Source organism: Dromaius novaehollandiae, unplaced genomic scaffold (genome assembly GCF_036370855.1).
Source record: "Dromaius novaehollandiae isolate bDroNov1 unplaced genomic scaffold, bDroNov1.hap1 HAP1_SCAFFOLD_32, whole genome shotgun sequence".
Lineage (NCBI taxonomy): Eukaryota > Metazoa > Chordata > Aves > Casuariiformes > Dromaiidae > Dromaius > Dromaius novaehollandiae.
In genome coordinates, this window is record NW_026991447.1 from 4,862,100 (window position 1) to 4,879,686 (window position 17,587).

The 17,587-nt window shown below is 37.8% G+C and overlaps 1 long non-coding RNA gene across 1 annotated transcript; it reads right to left on the reverse strand.

Annotated features, from left to right (window-relative positions):
* Positions 1-7,138: 7,138 nt before the first annotated feature.
* Positions 7,139-15,815, reverse strand: LOC135326607 (uncharacterized). Its single transcript, XR_010386913.1, has 3 exons — positions 15,716-15,815; positions 8,757-8,809; positions 7,139-7,433 (listed from the first exon to the last, which is right to left on the reverse strand). It is a non-coding gene; the product is annotated as an uncharacterized LOC135326607 (long non-coding RNA).
* Between the last annotated feature and the right edge of the window lie 1,772 nt (positions 15,816-17,587).

Here is a 17,587-nt window from a genome sequence, read left to right on the forward strand (position 1 = left end):
AGCATACTACTTTCTGATAAGAAATAATAGGTTGATTGTTTTGAACTTATTTTAAAAATGAATTCTAGACTTAACAAAATCTTCTTCACCTTTTAAATTATCCAGCTGCTTGAATGTTCCTTGCCTTATGTTTTATCATTGTAGGGGGGAAATGGATATTTTTCACGTTTACAGTGAAAGCCAATGTACTGTAACCTTTTAAACATACCTTTTAATCTCTTTTGCTCTAGAGGGTACTTTGATACACCTAAGAAAGAGTAAAGGCTTTTATTTAGGTAGAGATTGAGCAGAGGGTTACCCTCCTCCTCCCCTCCCCCCTTTTTTTCTCTTTTTCTTTAATTCATTCCAGAATTTGGTCATGGATTTTTCATATTGCTCTGAATGTTGCAAGTAGCAATTAAAAGCTAACCTCTTCATTTCAAAATAGTGTATTAAAACAATCAATTTATGACCTGGTTAATTGAGCATGACTGGAGTGTTTGAAAAGAAAGATACATTTCCAGTCTGCTGCGGCTGCAACCAGGCACTAAATCAAACAGATGGCTCACAGAGACAGGCAAGCTGCTGTTATTAAAGGTAAATGAAATCTTCTGTGCTGCATTTATGAGACATGAGAGTTTTACCTGTAGCATGCTCAGGCAACTTTTGCCAGAAACAACTTTCCTTGGACTTCTGTAAACATTCCTATCTATGTGATGGGTGCTACTTTGTCTGAAGCTTAATCTGGAATAGTTAGTTGCGTGACTTGTTCTTTCCTTCCCCTTCTGCCTTTTTGATCATCTTCTTTTGCCGTTAGTTTATTTCTGATCAAGCAAAATCATCTTTCTGCATATCTGTCTCTCAGTAGGACAAAGATTAGTAGAAGACAAGTGTTTCATGACAAGTTTTGACTATACTCTCTCCCTCAATTCACCAACTCAAAAATAATGTCATTAAAATACTTCTAAAGGGAGCTTTAGGTGTAATATTTTGAAGAGTGTTGGAATATTTTGGAATCTAAAACTGGAGAGGCAGCCAAGTAATAGAAAAACCCCCAGCTCTCCTTACTCATAGTGCACATGGAGTGGCACAGTAACATTAAATAAATTGGAAGGTATCCAGGCCTAGATATTTGAAAAGATATTTTACTTCAGTTCAGATACATTATTGCTATTATACTCTTTAGTTGCATCCTTTTCAAATGAAAGATTGTGCTTCCCTTTTGAGAACAGCTCTTGGGATTTTTAGTAGTCTTGCTTTCTGAAATGCTGATTAGTCAAACTAGTGGTGGAATGTGGCTTTATCAAATGTCAAAGAAGCGAGGAACCATTAGACAAACAGACAAATGGGAAAATTTGTGGCTGACATGAGAAATGATTTTTGAAATGGCAGTGTTCTCATAAACCTTTTGGAGCTTGTAAAACAAATATATACCTTCTCATCAGTATCCGAGAATTCTTCTAGACTTGACTCCAGCATGTATCATAGCCTTTCATTTTAGAGATTTAATCAGCTGTTTTTAGGATCTCAATTGTAGGCTAGTCATGCCTTATAATGGCAAGATGGGGAAAATGCTAGCAATCTTCCTAACGTAGTAAATTTTAGCTACTATAGGTAGTAGCCTGGTAACATATCAGGACATTTACATCTTGAAGTTTGAGTTTCTCTCAACATCTGAGCATGTTGGATTTGTAATAATGCCATTTAGGAAAATCTGCTTGCATCAGGGACTTTTTTTTCCCCCCCTCCACCAAAAGTGATTGATAGCAAATGTACTTAAGAGGCACTGCTGGATTAAAAAAACAAACAACCCTCCCCCTCACCCAATCCCTTTCCTTTCTTACCATGTCCAATCTAGCAGTACAGTTAAATGGAAAATGGAAAACTCCATGTGTCTGACTGTGTTCTTTACCTCTTTCCAACTCATACGGGTGCACATGCACATTGCTGAAGTCTAGATTTGCAAATTGTGAAAGACTGTTTAAATAAAATTATTTCCATATGAACTGGAAAAATCAAATAATGGAAACCTCGAATATCTCAAAACTGATCTGGTAATTGCAGCGTAAGTAATGCTTTAAAGTGCAAGAAGTGAAAATACTATTAGGGGTTACCATAGTGCATGCAGATTAGAAAATTAATTTGTCTTAAGTGAGCTGTCAGGTTAATGTTAACATAGTTCATTGTGGTTTCATAAAGTTGCAGTCTTTTGTGAATTTTAGGTGTTTGTTCCAACATTAAATTTGTTCACACTTTGGAGATGTGGGTGCATTTTAATATTTTTGCCATTAGGAAAACTGATATAATCAATAAAAGCCCCCAAACTTGCTGCAAAATACCACTTTATTTCAGTGGATATCTAGCCTTTTTTCCATGCATGTTATTTTTGACTTTTACCTAGAGACATTACTGCAATGTCAAGGAGTAATTTTTTTGTAAATTCTGACGTCTAAAAATGCATTTATAAAAAAAAAAAAGAATTACCTGTTTTCCCCAGTTCCTTATTCCCTCTGAGTGGTTATGCTTGCTTCCGGTGATTAAAAGGGAAGGAGCTTAACAGGAATTTGTGGAGGGCAAATGTAATACTTTGTGATATCTACGTATTGCTATCTTCTCGATCCTGCCAGGAAATTAAAGGTAGGGAAGGCATACTTTGCAGAATATTCCTTTTGGACTAGCTGACAAATGAAGAGTTGGCATACATTACCATAGGAATAGTGAAGACTGCCTTTTCTCTCTCTGTGTTTTTTGCATGGGAGGAGAGGACTGATACACAAGGGAGAGAAATGTTCCATTGACCTCACTTAACAGTGGTGTGAATCCTAATAGACTTTGCTCTGCTCACTTCTTAGAGAGAACAGTGCGTCTAAGTCCAAAGGAAGAAACATTTTGCTCTAGGTCATAATGTTTCTATCTTTTGATCCCTGTGCAGCTCTGTAGTCTCTCACATGATCCTGTCTGTCACTACAGAAGTTCTCCTCGATAAATTCATGCAATATTACCTTGATAAGGTCTTCAGAATAGTCCTTTTACATGCAGGCTCTACTACCTACCACAGTAATGCAGATGACTAATAAATTAGATTTAAGAAAATAATGATCGCTGCTGTTTAAGGAACTCAGACATGATATTTCTTGGAAACTCCATCAAATACTGAATGATTGGATCACATACATGTTCACTCTATACAATTTTTAAGCATATTAATGCAGGGGGGGAAATATCCTTTTCCTTCTTTGCAGTCTGTCCCAGAGCTGCAGATATCACTTGGAGCTTTCTCTTCTTTCTCAGTGCATGGTTCAAGAAATGCATTATGGAACAGGCTGATTCTCAACCCAGTCCTGGGTTGGTTCAATGCAACCATGAGTTTAGTCTCTTTCAGGTCTCCTCTCAGTAGACGAATAGCTAAGCAGTGCAATCCTCTCCCTTACAGTCTCCAACTTCTAACAGCCCTGGTGACCCATCATGTGTTCTGGTGTGACCTTTGTATTTGGGCTTGTGCAGAGGGAGTGCTGCTCATGCAGTTCTTCGTGCCAGAAATATTTCCCATGGGGATGGACGGTACTTATGGTCTTGCAGAGCAACTAGGAATTTGACTGACTTTCTGACTTCTGTTTTCTTCTGGGTCCTCAGGCTTGAAGTGAAGTTCTGTTTGCAGATTTACCAGTGTTTTGAATTTCTTTGTAGTTTATTACTTGAAAAGAATCTCAGAATCTCCTGGTCCTGTGCTGGTGAAAGATTGAAATGCTGCTTTCTGTCTCTCAAGCATCCTGACTCACAGTGCTGTGCCCACGTAAGGAAACGCACAGATAACAAGTCCTAAGACCACCCATGATTTTGTATCCTCTCTTTCTCTCGCTCCCCTCAGCCCAAAATCTTTTTCAGGTCGAAGATGCTTGATGTGTTAAATTGATCCATGTATGGAAGCTATTCAATACATTTTGATCATTCTTGTTGACTTCTGTAACCCTTTCCCAAATCTGCTGTCTTTTGGGTGGGTGGTGTGTGTGTAAAAGTGAGAGGGAAGGGAATGACCAAAACTGTGCCCAGAATTCAGCAGGTCAGACAATGAATATTTTATAGCTTATTTTTCCTCTCTCAAATGTTACTTTGTACATTTTGGGCTTCCAGTTAATTCTTTTGTCCTTCTTTTCCTTTGTAACACGTGAAAATATAATGGGTAAAATGAGGAGGGATATTGCGGTTGTTTCTCAGCTTTTTTCTAAATTGAAAGTTTAGCTATTCTGCCTTGAATGTACGCAATGATGATCAGATAAAAACGTGTGTGGAAGAGCCTCCTTCAGTGTACTTTAAAATATATGTTGTCTCGTGTCTGCAACGTGCCAGCTAGGATGGGGGCTATTATCTCTGCTAGTCTGAGCAAGTAAAACCTTCAGAGTTTTACCAGGAACACAGAAGCTGGGTACTCTTCACAGCCATGTCACTAACTTTATATGATATTGTTCAGTTTATAAGACTTAGCTGTTTCCTACCTCAAGGCTAAGGACTGCGTTTCCAGTATGACAGTGAAATGTAATATTATTATGGAATGAGTATGTGAACACTCAGTACGTTAGAGCTTATGAGCGTGTCTGCTGTGAACTAGGTATTTTCAGGCTGCTAATTACTATGTGAGCTGAATGATGGTGCTCTCTAACATTTAAATCTACTCTGTGAAATAATCCTCTGTAAATCTGCTACAAAGGGTCTGTAAAACATTCCTTTTAAGAGGTTGTGAGGTTTATTTATCATGGAAAGTAGGTATTTAGAGAGAAAGTGCTTGATATTAAATTGCTAAAGCTGAAACATTTGAAGATCTGTTTCACTATCTTAAAGTTTTAACATAAACATGCCAGTTAAATTCCCTGCTATCCTTCCCAAAAATGAAAGACAAACACATTTTTCTGAAAGATCCCTCATAACAGAGGGACTTGCATGCTCAAAAATATTTAATATTTCTTTTGCCATCACAAATCCGGAAACTGTGTTTGTTGCTGTAGAGTTGACCTGAAAATGAGCAGCTGTGAATCCTGTTCTCTTCTTTGCCTGTCTCTGAGGCAGTAAAGTATTTTGGATTAGGTTGATGAGTTCATCTCAATCTTTGTAACTATTATGACCATACTTTTTTAATACTTGCTACTGTTTCACCTCAATGGTGAGATTCAGCAGGTACATTAAGATTCAGCTGCTACATAGAGTTGTACCCTAGTTTTTCCTCTGCCGTTCAGTAGTTGGAACGCTCTGCAGTGTGTCAGAAAAGTGAATGACTGGTGTGATTAAGACACATATCTCTGTGTACACAGAGAAAAACATTTCAGTTTGTTTTTGTTTTTTTTTAAGATGTAGGAAATAAAAAGAAAAAAATGAAATCTGTACTGGAGGAATAGAATTTTCTTCATTTAAGTATGAACAGTACTTCAAATGAATGTAAGGAAATCATAAGATACCTGAATTTAAAGGTTCAAATGAACTAGTGGGACTCTAAATGCCGTCTCTCCTTCTGTTAACATATATCATGGAATGTTTAAAAAGTTGGACTTTTTGAATATATACTTTGAATATATACAAATAGCATGGGAAAAAACAGGTATTATAAGAGACCACAGAAGGGAAAATTTTATGGTCCACGACAGAAGGGATATAGTCCACAGTTGATGAAACTTTAATTTAGTTAGTAGACAGAGTCTGTTGCAAAAATATCAAATGACGGAATGAGGAAATGTAATTAGTAAGTGTTGGACACTTTTCCCAGAAGCCATATGGGCCTTAATGTGTAAGGTGATACATAGACCTCACATAAGATTTTGTGGGTTTTTTGTTTTTTCCTTAGCAAAGAAAGCATCCACTAGCAGATTGTCATCATGCATCCATTGTGTTCACTTACTCTTTAACCTTCCTTGATGAGTAGAAATGGCTTGCTTTTTAAATACAAGACTTGAAAGAAACTCTGATTGGCTTTTAGGAGCATTCACTAAGCAAATGTCTTGAGGTTCTTTAAATTAATTGATGCCTTTTTCTTGCTGTGCCTCTATTAGAGTTCTGTATGACTAAGGAAAAAGATTTTTTTTCCTGTGAGTGTATGTGTACATTCTAAACTGTTATTGAGACTGACGGACTTGAATTAAAACATACAAGTAATTTGATTAGAGAAATAAATGGCTGTATATTAGGAACCTGCACTGGAAATAAAATATTTGAAATGTGCGCATCTATTCATATGGTAATAACAGGCCCTTTCAGGCACAAGGGCTGAATAGAATGATGCAGCCTTCAACCTTTCGATTGTTGCTATAGCAAGTACATTGCCTGCTAGTAATTAATTTGAACATCCATCAGTTACCTGGCCAGGTAGGCCCTGTAGCACTTCAAAGAAATAGGTTTGTTCAGTTTATCCAACTTGTCCCCAAAGTGGACATGTTCTTCAAATATTCTCACTTGGAGTGATTTAATGAGTTGACTAGTAGCTTGGCAGTGAAATAATCTATTGTGCACTTATTTTAGAAACAACAGAAAAAAGCATGATCCATTTTTTACTGAAATACTTTCTCTCAGAGAGCAGACCAAACTAGGAAGGAATTCTTCTGCCCCCCCCAACCCCCCATAGTGGACAATATTTTTTTTAAAAAAAAGGGGGGGTAGGGGGTTAACACTGAACACTTGCACAGTTTTTTCTTTTTATCCAGAGTAAAACTTGCTGATGTGAAGTGTTTTAAGTTGCTGTGAAAGTTAGATGGGAGATTGTTGCTAATCAACAATATTTTATTACATAAGGATTTAAACCAGGTCGTATTTATGGTAGGAGTTTGGCCTGCGAAGAGAAACAAATATATACTGCTCAAATTGCATTAGGCTACTTTTTGTTTTAGGAAATAGATAGCTAATTACTGGTGAAATTTAAACAGTACTTCAAAAATACTCTATGGAAATAAGGCAACAAATGTATTTAAAGATGACTGCTAAGGTTATCTATAGAACGGATACTGAGATATCCTCTGGTCATGGTAAGGTCCCTGCTGTGCTGAATACTAAGCATTTATGAATGACAATACTCTCCTTTGCTTCAGCAGTGCCGGACCCAGTCTTGAAGATCTAATGTAAGATGGTTGTCTATAAAAGCCTCTTAGCACTTCCCAAAGTAAGGCTATAGAGGCTACAATAGTGAAATGATTGGTAATACAGTAATCTGCTTTACAAAAGCCCTGAGAGAGGGAGAGAGAGAGAGAGATCTATATATAAGTATATATATATTTAATAATGAGAGAATTTCAAATGGACTAGAACTTGATTTGCTTCTTAGGAACTGGCAGAAGCTGAATCCTAGATGCTGCTCATACTGCTTAAATCCTTGTATATGTAGGTAATGTGAGATCTTTTAATTTGTTCATGATTTTTAGTCTTTTCCAGCTCTGCTGTAAAACAGTTCTTCTAGTAGAAGTGATCTGTCACATACAGAACTGAGGAAGAAAGATACACAAAATAGAGTTTAAATAAGATCGTATCATTAATTTCTTTCTTTTTTTTTTGCCTAATGTTTCAGATTTTTCTTCTTGACTGTCCTCCATGTCGGGTTGCAATGATTCTTTTCAGGTAATGCCCCATCCTTGCTGCATTTCTGTCTACTTGCATGGTGTGCTTAGAAGTTGATTGTGGCTTAAGTCATAAAATAGTAAGATACGCATCCAGCCCTTAGTTAGAAAGACATACTGGCTGGACTGAATGATGAGACCTTGAAAAGGGTCATGGCTTCAGCTGTGGGTGCTGAGTCCACTGACCCTTGTTTCTTTTGTACTGGTGGTGGTTTTGGTCTCACAGGCAACACCTATTCGCGCAGTAGTTGATGAGAGCACAGGTGTCCTTCTACAGAATAACCTATGGGCTTGTTAAATGTATGTCATGTGCCTCGTACTTTCTGATTATCTTCACTAAAAATTAGTAGCTGATCTTCATGGAAGGCCATATGTACAGTATGGGTCTATTTTTTAAAATGTGGAGATAAGTTAAATAGTTAAAGCAGATTCCTACTGATTTGGGTATTTCTCAAATGTGTGCAATCTTTTCTATAATATTGCTTATTGTTACTAACTTTAGGAAGTGGTCTAATGGACTAGTGCAGTAGAGTCCAGTAAACAGCCCATACTTTTTATAGGTTCTTACCTATAGAGTTCTTGCTCTCAAAGGCCCTCTCTCATGTGCGTTGCATGATAGGGGTACAGCTAGTATATTGTGAGGAGGGTCATGGGACTTCCCAGACAGAATGATAATCAGGAATGGCTGTAGTTGCCACCGTGACAGTTCACTCGGCTCTTTCTTCTCTTAGTCTAGGCAGTGACTGGAAAATATGATGCTGGGGGCATGCCTCATGAATTGTTTTGGAGGTGCTACTGTCTCGCTACAACTTTTTCCTGCTGCTCCTTATTTGGGCAGGGAGTAGGCTGAATACAGAGATACAGTACTAGTGCCTCTTCATCTCAGAGAGCGTGCAAAGTAAGTCTGGTGTCTAGGAAATCCTGGATTTACTATGCATTTGCAAAGGACTGGTTGCAGGGCAGAGGCTGCAGTATTTGTTCTTTTTCAGAATGAGCCTTTCTGTTTTCTGACGTCCTGACATACAAATGACATTTGAAGAACTGTTTTGGAATTGTAATACCTTCCTCCCCCGCCCCAAGTTACTTATAAACTTTGTAATTTTTAATAGAGTTTATGACAGGCAGTGGTTGTAGAATGAAATTTATGCTTTACTTTGTCTCTTATATAAAGTAGACTTAAACAGTACTGACCTTACTTCTGTAGGTCCTGATGCAACAGTGGTTCAGGGAGAGATGACTGAAAGCTGTATAAAATAAAATACAGCACTGTAATTTAAATACTACTTTCTTTCCCTGTTCTTTGCTTGGGATTCTCTGTTGCATCTTTACAAATATAATTCTTTTATTTAAGTGACTCAAAAATCAGACTTCTTCCAAATTCCCAAAGCTTTAGTTTGATGTCATGTACATTTATGGAGTTGGATGAAAGTAAAAACTTTCTCAAATGTCTATTTTAAGCTCTGAAAGCAAAATGAACAGCAAAATTTCAACCATTTAGCAGCCTGGACCATGAACAGGATTAATATGAACAGGATTAATATGAACAGGCAGTCAAAACCTTCTAGGAATCCAAAGCTCATTATAGGAAGCAGTCCTACTTCAGGAAATTATTAAAATGTTTATTTAAAGAGAGTTCTTATCCTGGTTATTGCAGTGAACAGTGGCTTTATTCAAATTAAAGCCAGCAGAATTTTCTCAAATTTCCTGCTACCTTTTATGAAAGATACACTACATAAAATACTACATAACTATACATAACATGTACATATAACATACTACATAAAAACTTTGCATTTCATTTCTAATCTGTGAAAATAATATCTCATCTCTCTTCTAAGGTTGCAGATGCATATGTTAAATGGGGCCCTCTTAGCATTGCTGTTTCCTGTCGTTAACACGCGCCTGGTGAGTATACTATACCTTTCCTTCTCCTCGTGTATTTCTTCCTACAATACTTTCTCTAGAAAGGTGCTTGAGCTGTCTTTAGAGGTGGCTAAATTACACAGATTTGGTTTAGGAGCTATACTTCTAAAATACTAAGCAAGTTTTGATGGTTAAAATTTCTTGCTGCATGTAAATTCACTGCTCATGGAAAACTTCTTTATTCCCATATCTTTGTTTCTGCAGGTATTTCCTCCCTCTCAATTAAATTCAGCAGGCTACATACTATTTGCATAATGAATCGGAGTGATCTATAAATACCTGCTGGATTTGTGTATTGAAGAGATATCTAAGACACTGAGAAAATGATGGGATGAGAGTGTTTCACTCAAAGCAGGTAAGTTAGCTCTTTTGCTAAGATCTTTCTGAAGTACTAGATTATCACTGAGTTGCTTCTTTTACTGTGAAGAACTTGCTGTTTTGAATATGGCAGTCAGATTACTAACACTTGCAAGTAGCCGCCTTTCTTCATCCCAGACCCTTTTGTAAAGCTATCTAAAAGGTGTTTCTTCTACATTGCTGGAGCAAGCAAACTACTTTCTGAAATGCATTTTTTTTTTATTTGTAAGTATTATTTTAATGATGTCTGAGACAACACTATTGAATGCCTGAAACTGAAGAACTAGTTTCTTTTCAAGCAGATGCATATAAAACTATAAATAAAATTTAAGTATAAAAAGTTTAGACTTCAGAATGGCTACGTTGTGAGATGGAGCTGTCAAGTGTGTTTTCTTTTGGACGTCAGTTGCTACGCTGCCGTACCTTTTGTCCTTGTGTTTTACAGGGTAAATTGATTGTGGGGAAAAAAGTTAATGCAAAAAAATAGTTTATATCTTTCACATGATTAGGTTAATTCTAAAGTCTAAACCCTTTTGTAGGGTGGCAGCAAGTGCATTCAGGAATGTAGTTGTAGCATCATATCGTAGCTGGGGTGGGCTTAATCTAGGAAACTTTGGCAAACAAGACCAGTGAAGTTGCAGCAATGCAATTTGTGTAGGCTGCTAATACAAGGACATATTCAGGGTTCAAGTTGTATAGTTGGTGCTGAAATCTCTGCTGCCAGTTTCAATGTTATCGGTACTGAAGCAAGCTAGATTGTTAGTAGATGTATGCCGGTCAGCATCATTTAAGCCTTTGAATATGCTATAGATACAGTCTTTATTTCAGCCTGGTGGCAGCTATTAGTCCTACAAATTATAGTTTGAGTTAGATTTTTGCTTTAAGTTATTTACCTCCAACAACAAGCTTTTTTCCTGAGTGAAGTCACATAAGAGCCCTCCTATGATCAAAGTGAACGCTGAGTAAATATATTTGGCTTTAGGAAAATTCAGTCTGTTTTACCAGGCTGTAAATTCCTGGTACAGGTCACTAGAATGGATCCAAAATACTAGTCTTTGATTTACAAGCACAATCACAAAAACTTCCATGTGGAGAGTTAATAATGTGGAGAGTGGAAGCGTAGAACAAAGTTCATTGTCCATTCCACCCTGATCTTTAAACTGACAGTGAACGTGATAGCTTTGAAAGCGGCTTCACAGGATAGCATGTGGCCCATGGTTAAAATGACGTAGTGGGAGACTAAAAAACTAGAAGTGGGTACACATGAATATGGGAGATTCCTCAGGCCTGGAATTTGCCCAGTGTTGTTGGCGTCTGTCACCTGCTCTCCCCCCCAAATTAGGCACAGCAGGGTTTCTTCATCCAGGTTTTCAAAACTGCTACAAATTTCCTGTCTTCTGGTAGAAAAATTAGCCTGTTGGTGTCCCTAGTAATACTCAAACCTGTCGAGAATTAATGCTAAGAAAAGTTGTCCTGAATCTGAGCTGGATAAAATATTTCTAAGAATTATTTTTAAGAGTTGTTATGCATGCACGTATGGGTGTGTGTGTGTGTGTGTGTGTGTGTGTGTACGTATATATACATATAAGCGCACATGCTTGCTCATTTTCTCAGATTTCAGTGGTTTCAGTAGTATAAGCCTAGAGTTCCTTCAAGATTTAGTCTTTTAGTCCTTCCTAATCTGGTAACTACACATATTCTTTTTCATACTAGAAATGTTTATTTGCAGTTTGCAATTGTTTTTATTAAAACTAGTTACTGCTGAATAGAAATGGCATTAAATCAAAAATGCAAATAGAATTTCTTGATAATAGAATACTTTTCCTGTTTCAAATTAGGTAGCTTTCTGATTTCTATTGGATTTTTAGGAGTAACCTGTTAAGGTTAAAATAATACATGTTGAAATATTTTAATAAATCATTAACTTGTATTTTCTCTAATATTATTATAGATCTCACTTATATTTGGGCAGTGGTGATTAAACAGGAAAAATACAGACTACTCGTATAAAATTCTGCCCTTCTCTAGAGACAGAGGAGCCAAAGGACTACGTCCAAGAGCAAATATTTTTGGAATAAATACAGCTCTAGGATATTTTTGGCTTAACAGCTGCTTGCTAGGCTAGTCTCTTTTCTGTGTGTCTTCTGGCACAAGATAATATGGGTGATGTTTTATAGCACTGCAGCTTTGGCCCAAATTATTTCTTGGTAGACGTGCATTCTGCTCTATAACTGTCGTTGTAAATATCCACAATGACATTTTCCTGAAAGCACTGAATAACTCTTAACACTTAGTAGGAAGTTCCAAAAAAAAGTGCAATAAATTTGTCTATGCTCTCTGTTCCTCTGCTCTGATTTGTAATACCTTCCTGAAAAGCTTTTGACTCAGTCAGGAATGGTCATCATTTTATGCCTCAACTTTTTATTTCAGTTTTGTGATATTTTAAGACATATATTTTACTGTATGCATGGTTCATACAAAAATTTGTATACCTAGTTACATCTGTAAAGGGTTGTAATATATAGTGCCTGGCAGAAAGTAAGAGCATGAGAAGTTGGACACCTGACCCAGCTACTCATTTAGAAGTGGGGGAGGGAGAGCATGCTTTTGGGCAGGTAGGTGGGAGAGAGTTCTCTCATTCTCAAGAGACAAAACATTCTTGATTAGCATTAACAATCACATGGAAAATAGGGTAATCTTTGAAGACTTCCAGGTAAACAGAGAAGAAAATGTTAAGGGAATCAGATTGTTAGGTTCCCGGGTAGGAGCCTAGAAAGGTGTAAGAAGAAATACACAAGTGCAAGATCTCTTTTAACTCCGTATCTATATTACATGGAATACAGTGTAGGTCCTGATAGCCTAAGCCTCACAAAGGTTGGAAAGGAACCCCGTTAAAAGTTTCTCAAATAAGTCGCAAAACAATGTGTGGCACCAGGTCTGTGCAAGTAAATTAATTTAGCTGCCAGTGAAGTGTTTGGAGAGTAATCGTTTTTGTATGAGCACGTGTGCGAACATATTGCATTAATCAAATTTTAAAGGAAAATATTTCTACTGGTTTTAAAGCTTTGTTTGCAAGCTGATGTCCTGAATATGTTGATATAGATAAAGTAAAAAATAAGACATGTCCTAGAGGCGTTGGGCTTACTGTCTTGGCTAACACAGAGATGGTGCAGTTTTAATGTTTCCAGAAGTTGCTAGACAGTATTATTAGAACTATTTGCCTTGAGAGGTACACAGCCTAAATCTGTTTTAGGAATAGAATCATACTTTGAGCAATACTTGCAGTGCACTCTGTCTTTAGGGACTATGATAACGTCCTACTGCATCTCTGTTGACTGTTAAGGTAACAATGCACTGTAAAAGTAAAAAGTTTGCCCCAAATGCCTGTTAGCAACACAGCAAAATGGAATAAGTAATGGTAGCACATGATGTCATTTCTAAATTGTCTAAGTCTAACTGGCATAAGTGGAAATAACAGTATGGTTAGACATCCAGGGCTCTGGAAAGGTGGTGCTTTGGCTGCTATTCGTACTAAAGCCACTGATTCTGCATCTTTCACACGTATCGAGGCTACGTACGTTAAAATGGTATGGGTGCGTAAGTGCAATTTACAATCACACTTTTATTTGGGAATGCAAATTTACCTTATACTGGTGGTAAGTAGTGCCAGTATTATCTGTAGAGGAAGTAAAAAATACTCTTTCTGAAATTAGTATTTTGTGCACATATAACTCTTCTATCTTGGACTCAATTCTACAGATGCCTGACTGTGTCCCTAGAGTCATTACATGTGTGCTGGTTTGCATAATCAAATTGAGTGACCAGGAGACTGTAATGCCTTTTTATGAGATACAATAAACATCAAATCTAGCACTGATCAAATAAGGAAAACAGTAATAAAAGTTAAAATAAATGCCTACAGTTTAGCTCAGCAGTGCATTGAACAACTGCATTGTCCTAACTTTCTTGGTCAGCTTCATCTCTGTAGTGACAGGCCAAGAAAAAAATTCCCTCTCAAATTAGCAGAATTTGGGTATGTCATGAGTTGGAATCCTGGGGGTTTGCTCTAGCTGGATCTTCTGGCATTTGTATACTAGTAAAAATATAGTTGTTGTTCTTGTTTCATTATGTTTCCGATCCCCTCCATCCCTGTAGCAAGGTATTATTCCTAGTCCTGTGTGCCACCATGTCTCGACTCTACTAATCTTCAGCACAGACGGACTCTCTTTATAAATCTCATGACTGTGCTTGTGCATGCTAACGCTTCCCTCTGGTAGCAGATGCAGATTCTGATTCTCTCCCTCTGTATATATGCCCACCCTAACAGGATTAATTGAAAATGAGAACTAGATAATATTGGATAAAACTAATCAATTAATGCTACCTTAAGGGGTTATATTATAATTCTCTCTACTGACTGGATTGTGTAGAAGATGGCAGATGCCTACTTGAAGTTGAGATTAGGTTTTTTTGCCTATATCAGAATATCAGAAAATATCAGAAAAGGAACTGTTGCAAATAAAATCTGGGGAAACTGGTTTAGACCTTAGCACAGACACCACACAGATGGGTGCCTGATACTTAGCTACAGCCCTGGTACTCATTTATTTTAAGTGGCTTTGCTGTTGGCATCAATGCCAACATTAACATATCTTTATTTTCGCCCCATTCAGGTATGTGGGAATCCCTTATCTGATCTATGCCAGGTGGACAAACTGGTGCCTGAGCTGTAGAATTGGCTGAATAATACGGTACTGAACAGTACAATAGTGTAACGTGGGTCAGCTTCTTGGCTACTTGCCGTTTGGACGTCTGCTGGAGAAATGAGTCTTAGCAGGACTGGAAATAATCTGTTTTCCAAAGGCCACTTGTGTTTTTGTTTTGGATTTTTTTTTTCTTTTTAAATACTTCATGTCTGTCCTGAGATGATTCTCTTAAACTCCTCCAGCAACTGTCTCTCCTCTGCCAAATAAGTCACTTGCTATCCTGAATATGTTGAGAAGTAACCAACATCTGTTACATGGGCCTAGTAGCTGTTTGCCCCATGATTTCTGCATTGTACAGCTTTATATAGATTCCCCCTCTCCCATTTCATATATACTGTGGTTTGCTTTACAGGTTAAATTAAAAAAATCTGCTTGCGGCTTATTTGTGGATTACTGACCCTGTCTAGGATACTAGTCATTAATTTTAAGTTATGAATCTGGGTTTACTGACTATGTCTAGGAAAGCTACTGGTACAGAATGCCATTCCATGTTTACTGCAGACACCTAGCCTGCCTGCTGGGTGTGCTATAGAAAAGGGCAGAGCTGAATTACTTTTGTTCCTTTTTCTGTCATACCCTGCAGTCTTTGTAGAGGATGGTGGAGGGAGAGTTCTTGCCCAACACAGTGCTTGAGCTATTGTTGCAAATATAAAACCAAGGCATAAATAATTAGCAGAGGGAGGAATACTACTTTCAGAAAACAGAGCAAAGTAGCAACCTCCCTTCCCACTGAAACCAGCTGAGCTGAAGCGAGTTTAGACTAGTGTTTTGCCATGCTTTGCGGGGCAGGGAGGAACTCGCATCTAAATATTAGACTTCTGGGCTCAACTCTATTCGAAGCTCTATGGTTTTGAAGAGCTTTTTCTAAATCTTAGTGCAGTCAATGGAAAGACCTAAATGTTTCCTCAGGGCAATAGCTGGTTTAAGTTGAGGCATCCATCACGTGCTCAGAGGACTGCCGTTGATGGCCGTGACTTTTCTTGCTCAGAGATAAAAGAAAGAGGTGAGCTCTAATCCTTCATCACATAGTTTCTCTTTTCTGCAGTCTCACAAGCAATAAAAGTGGCTGCTAAGGGTTTAGTTAGGCCGTTATACATAACTTACCTGTTCCTGGGATGAGAGCTTACTGTCTGCTCGCTATTTATTCTTGGTACGTCTCCAGCGAGCCCTTAGCAAGTGTCCCGGGAATTGTGGCCCTTTTGAATCTGCACCATACTGGGCTGATGCGGGGGCAAGCAGCAGATGTGGCTACCTTGAGCTGAACTATTCCTGGAAAAAACAAAACATCGTACATCTTCTAGCAGAAGTTTCATCAGAAAATGTAAAAACTGAATAGTCTGAATGTTTATTGCAAAATATGCTAACATAGTACTCTGGATTTTGTGTGCGTGTTTGAGGAATAGTGTATGTCAGTATTAGGCTGTGTTTTGAAACACAGCATGATTTTATACCAATGTTAAAACCAGTGAATGGACAATGAACAGATTTTTCTTCAAGTAGCAACCTTTAAAGGAAAAGAACCTATTATCTTGAGTAGCAGGGTAGCCTGTACTCTGTATTCATTTAGACTGTTAAGAGAGCCTAGAATATGAGTTAGTAGAAGAAATGGATAATTTGTCATTTTGTCTTGTACCTTTACTTGTTTTAATGCCCTGAGAAGGGAAACAAGGTGAAATGCAGGAAGAGTGATGCTAGCAGCCTGCAAGGGAGAGAGGAGTTTAGGGCAAACAGCCAGCAAACCGATTGAAAATTAATATACAGAGTTCAGAGTAGTCCATCTTGATAACGAACGTTCAATGTTCCCGAATCTGGGGACAGGTGTGGATAAAGAAATATGTCATCAATACATTGGTCTGTTACTAGGGAAATACTTGTTGCTCTTGAGAGTGGCTGCTGCATTCCACCAAAGGCATCTGATGGGAGAAGACACGTCTGTTGAGGCCTGTGGCGAGGGTCTACTTTAGGGTTTGTTGCAGTCTGGATTTGGATACTCATGGCCTTTGCAACTGCATACCATCAAATATTATGAGATGAATCAACTCAGGAGGCAGTATTCTGACCTCCTTTATGTTCTGTGAATAAGTGTTGCTTTGATTTTTGGATATCTCAAACGTGATCACATTCTAAACTGCTAATTTGTTTTCGTGAAGAGGTTTTTAAAATCCTGGATTGATGGGTGATCCTTTCTATGTTGTCTCCACTATCTGCACCTATCTGCTATCTGTGAATGAGTGTTTATTGATAAAACAACTTACAGACCAGACCTTTAGAGCTGGGTGAGTCAGTCGTTCTGTACAACTTTATAGTTAATCTGTTGTGTTTGTTTTTTTCTCTTTATTGTGGCCTGGCTGTACAGCTTGAGTGCCTGGCTGTACAGAGAAGTCTGCGTTGTCAGTTCCATACCAGGAAATGCATTTGCATAATTAGCTGGGCTTCAGAACAATCAATCTTTCACAGCAAAAAAAATGTTTTGTTTTACACACACACACAAAAAAAAACATTGCCAACACTACTGCAGCAAAACAACTGTTACTCTGTTCTCAGAAGTGTCCTGAGTGTAACGTTTGTGTAACTGACCCTCACAACTCGGCGAGTGCAGAAGCCCACATGAAACCACAGGATATTAGAGCATGCTCCTTGGCAGGGATTGAGTGCCTCATGTTGTATTGTTTATATTAGGAGCTATTGTTTCTGAAGTGTGCGTATTCCAGTTGGGAGAGGTACAGGTTTTCCTTTCTCGCTACTAAAGCTGCGTTAGCCTCTCTTCAAATATTCTTGTTTGATTCCCTTATTTTGCCCTAGGTATCTTTCAACAGGTAATACAGGAGACAAAAGAAAAGATTAATAGTCAGGAAACTTCAGAATTTCTGTGAAGTTCTTGCTTCTGCATACTGTTATCTTGGTTGGTTTTATGTTTTGATACAGAATACTTAGAGTAAATTAACCCAACAGCTTGTATGGAAGATTCTTTAGCCT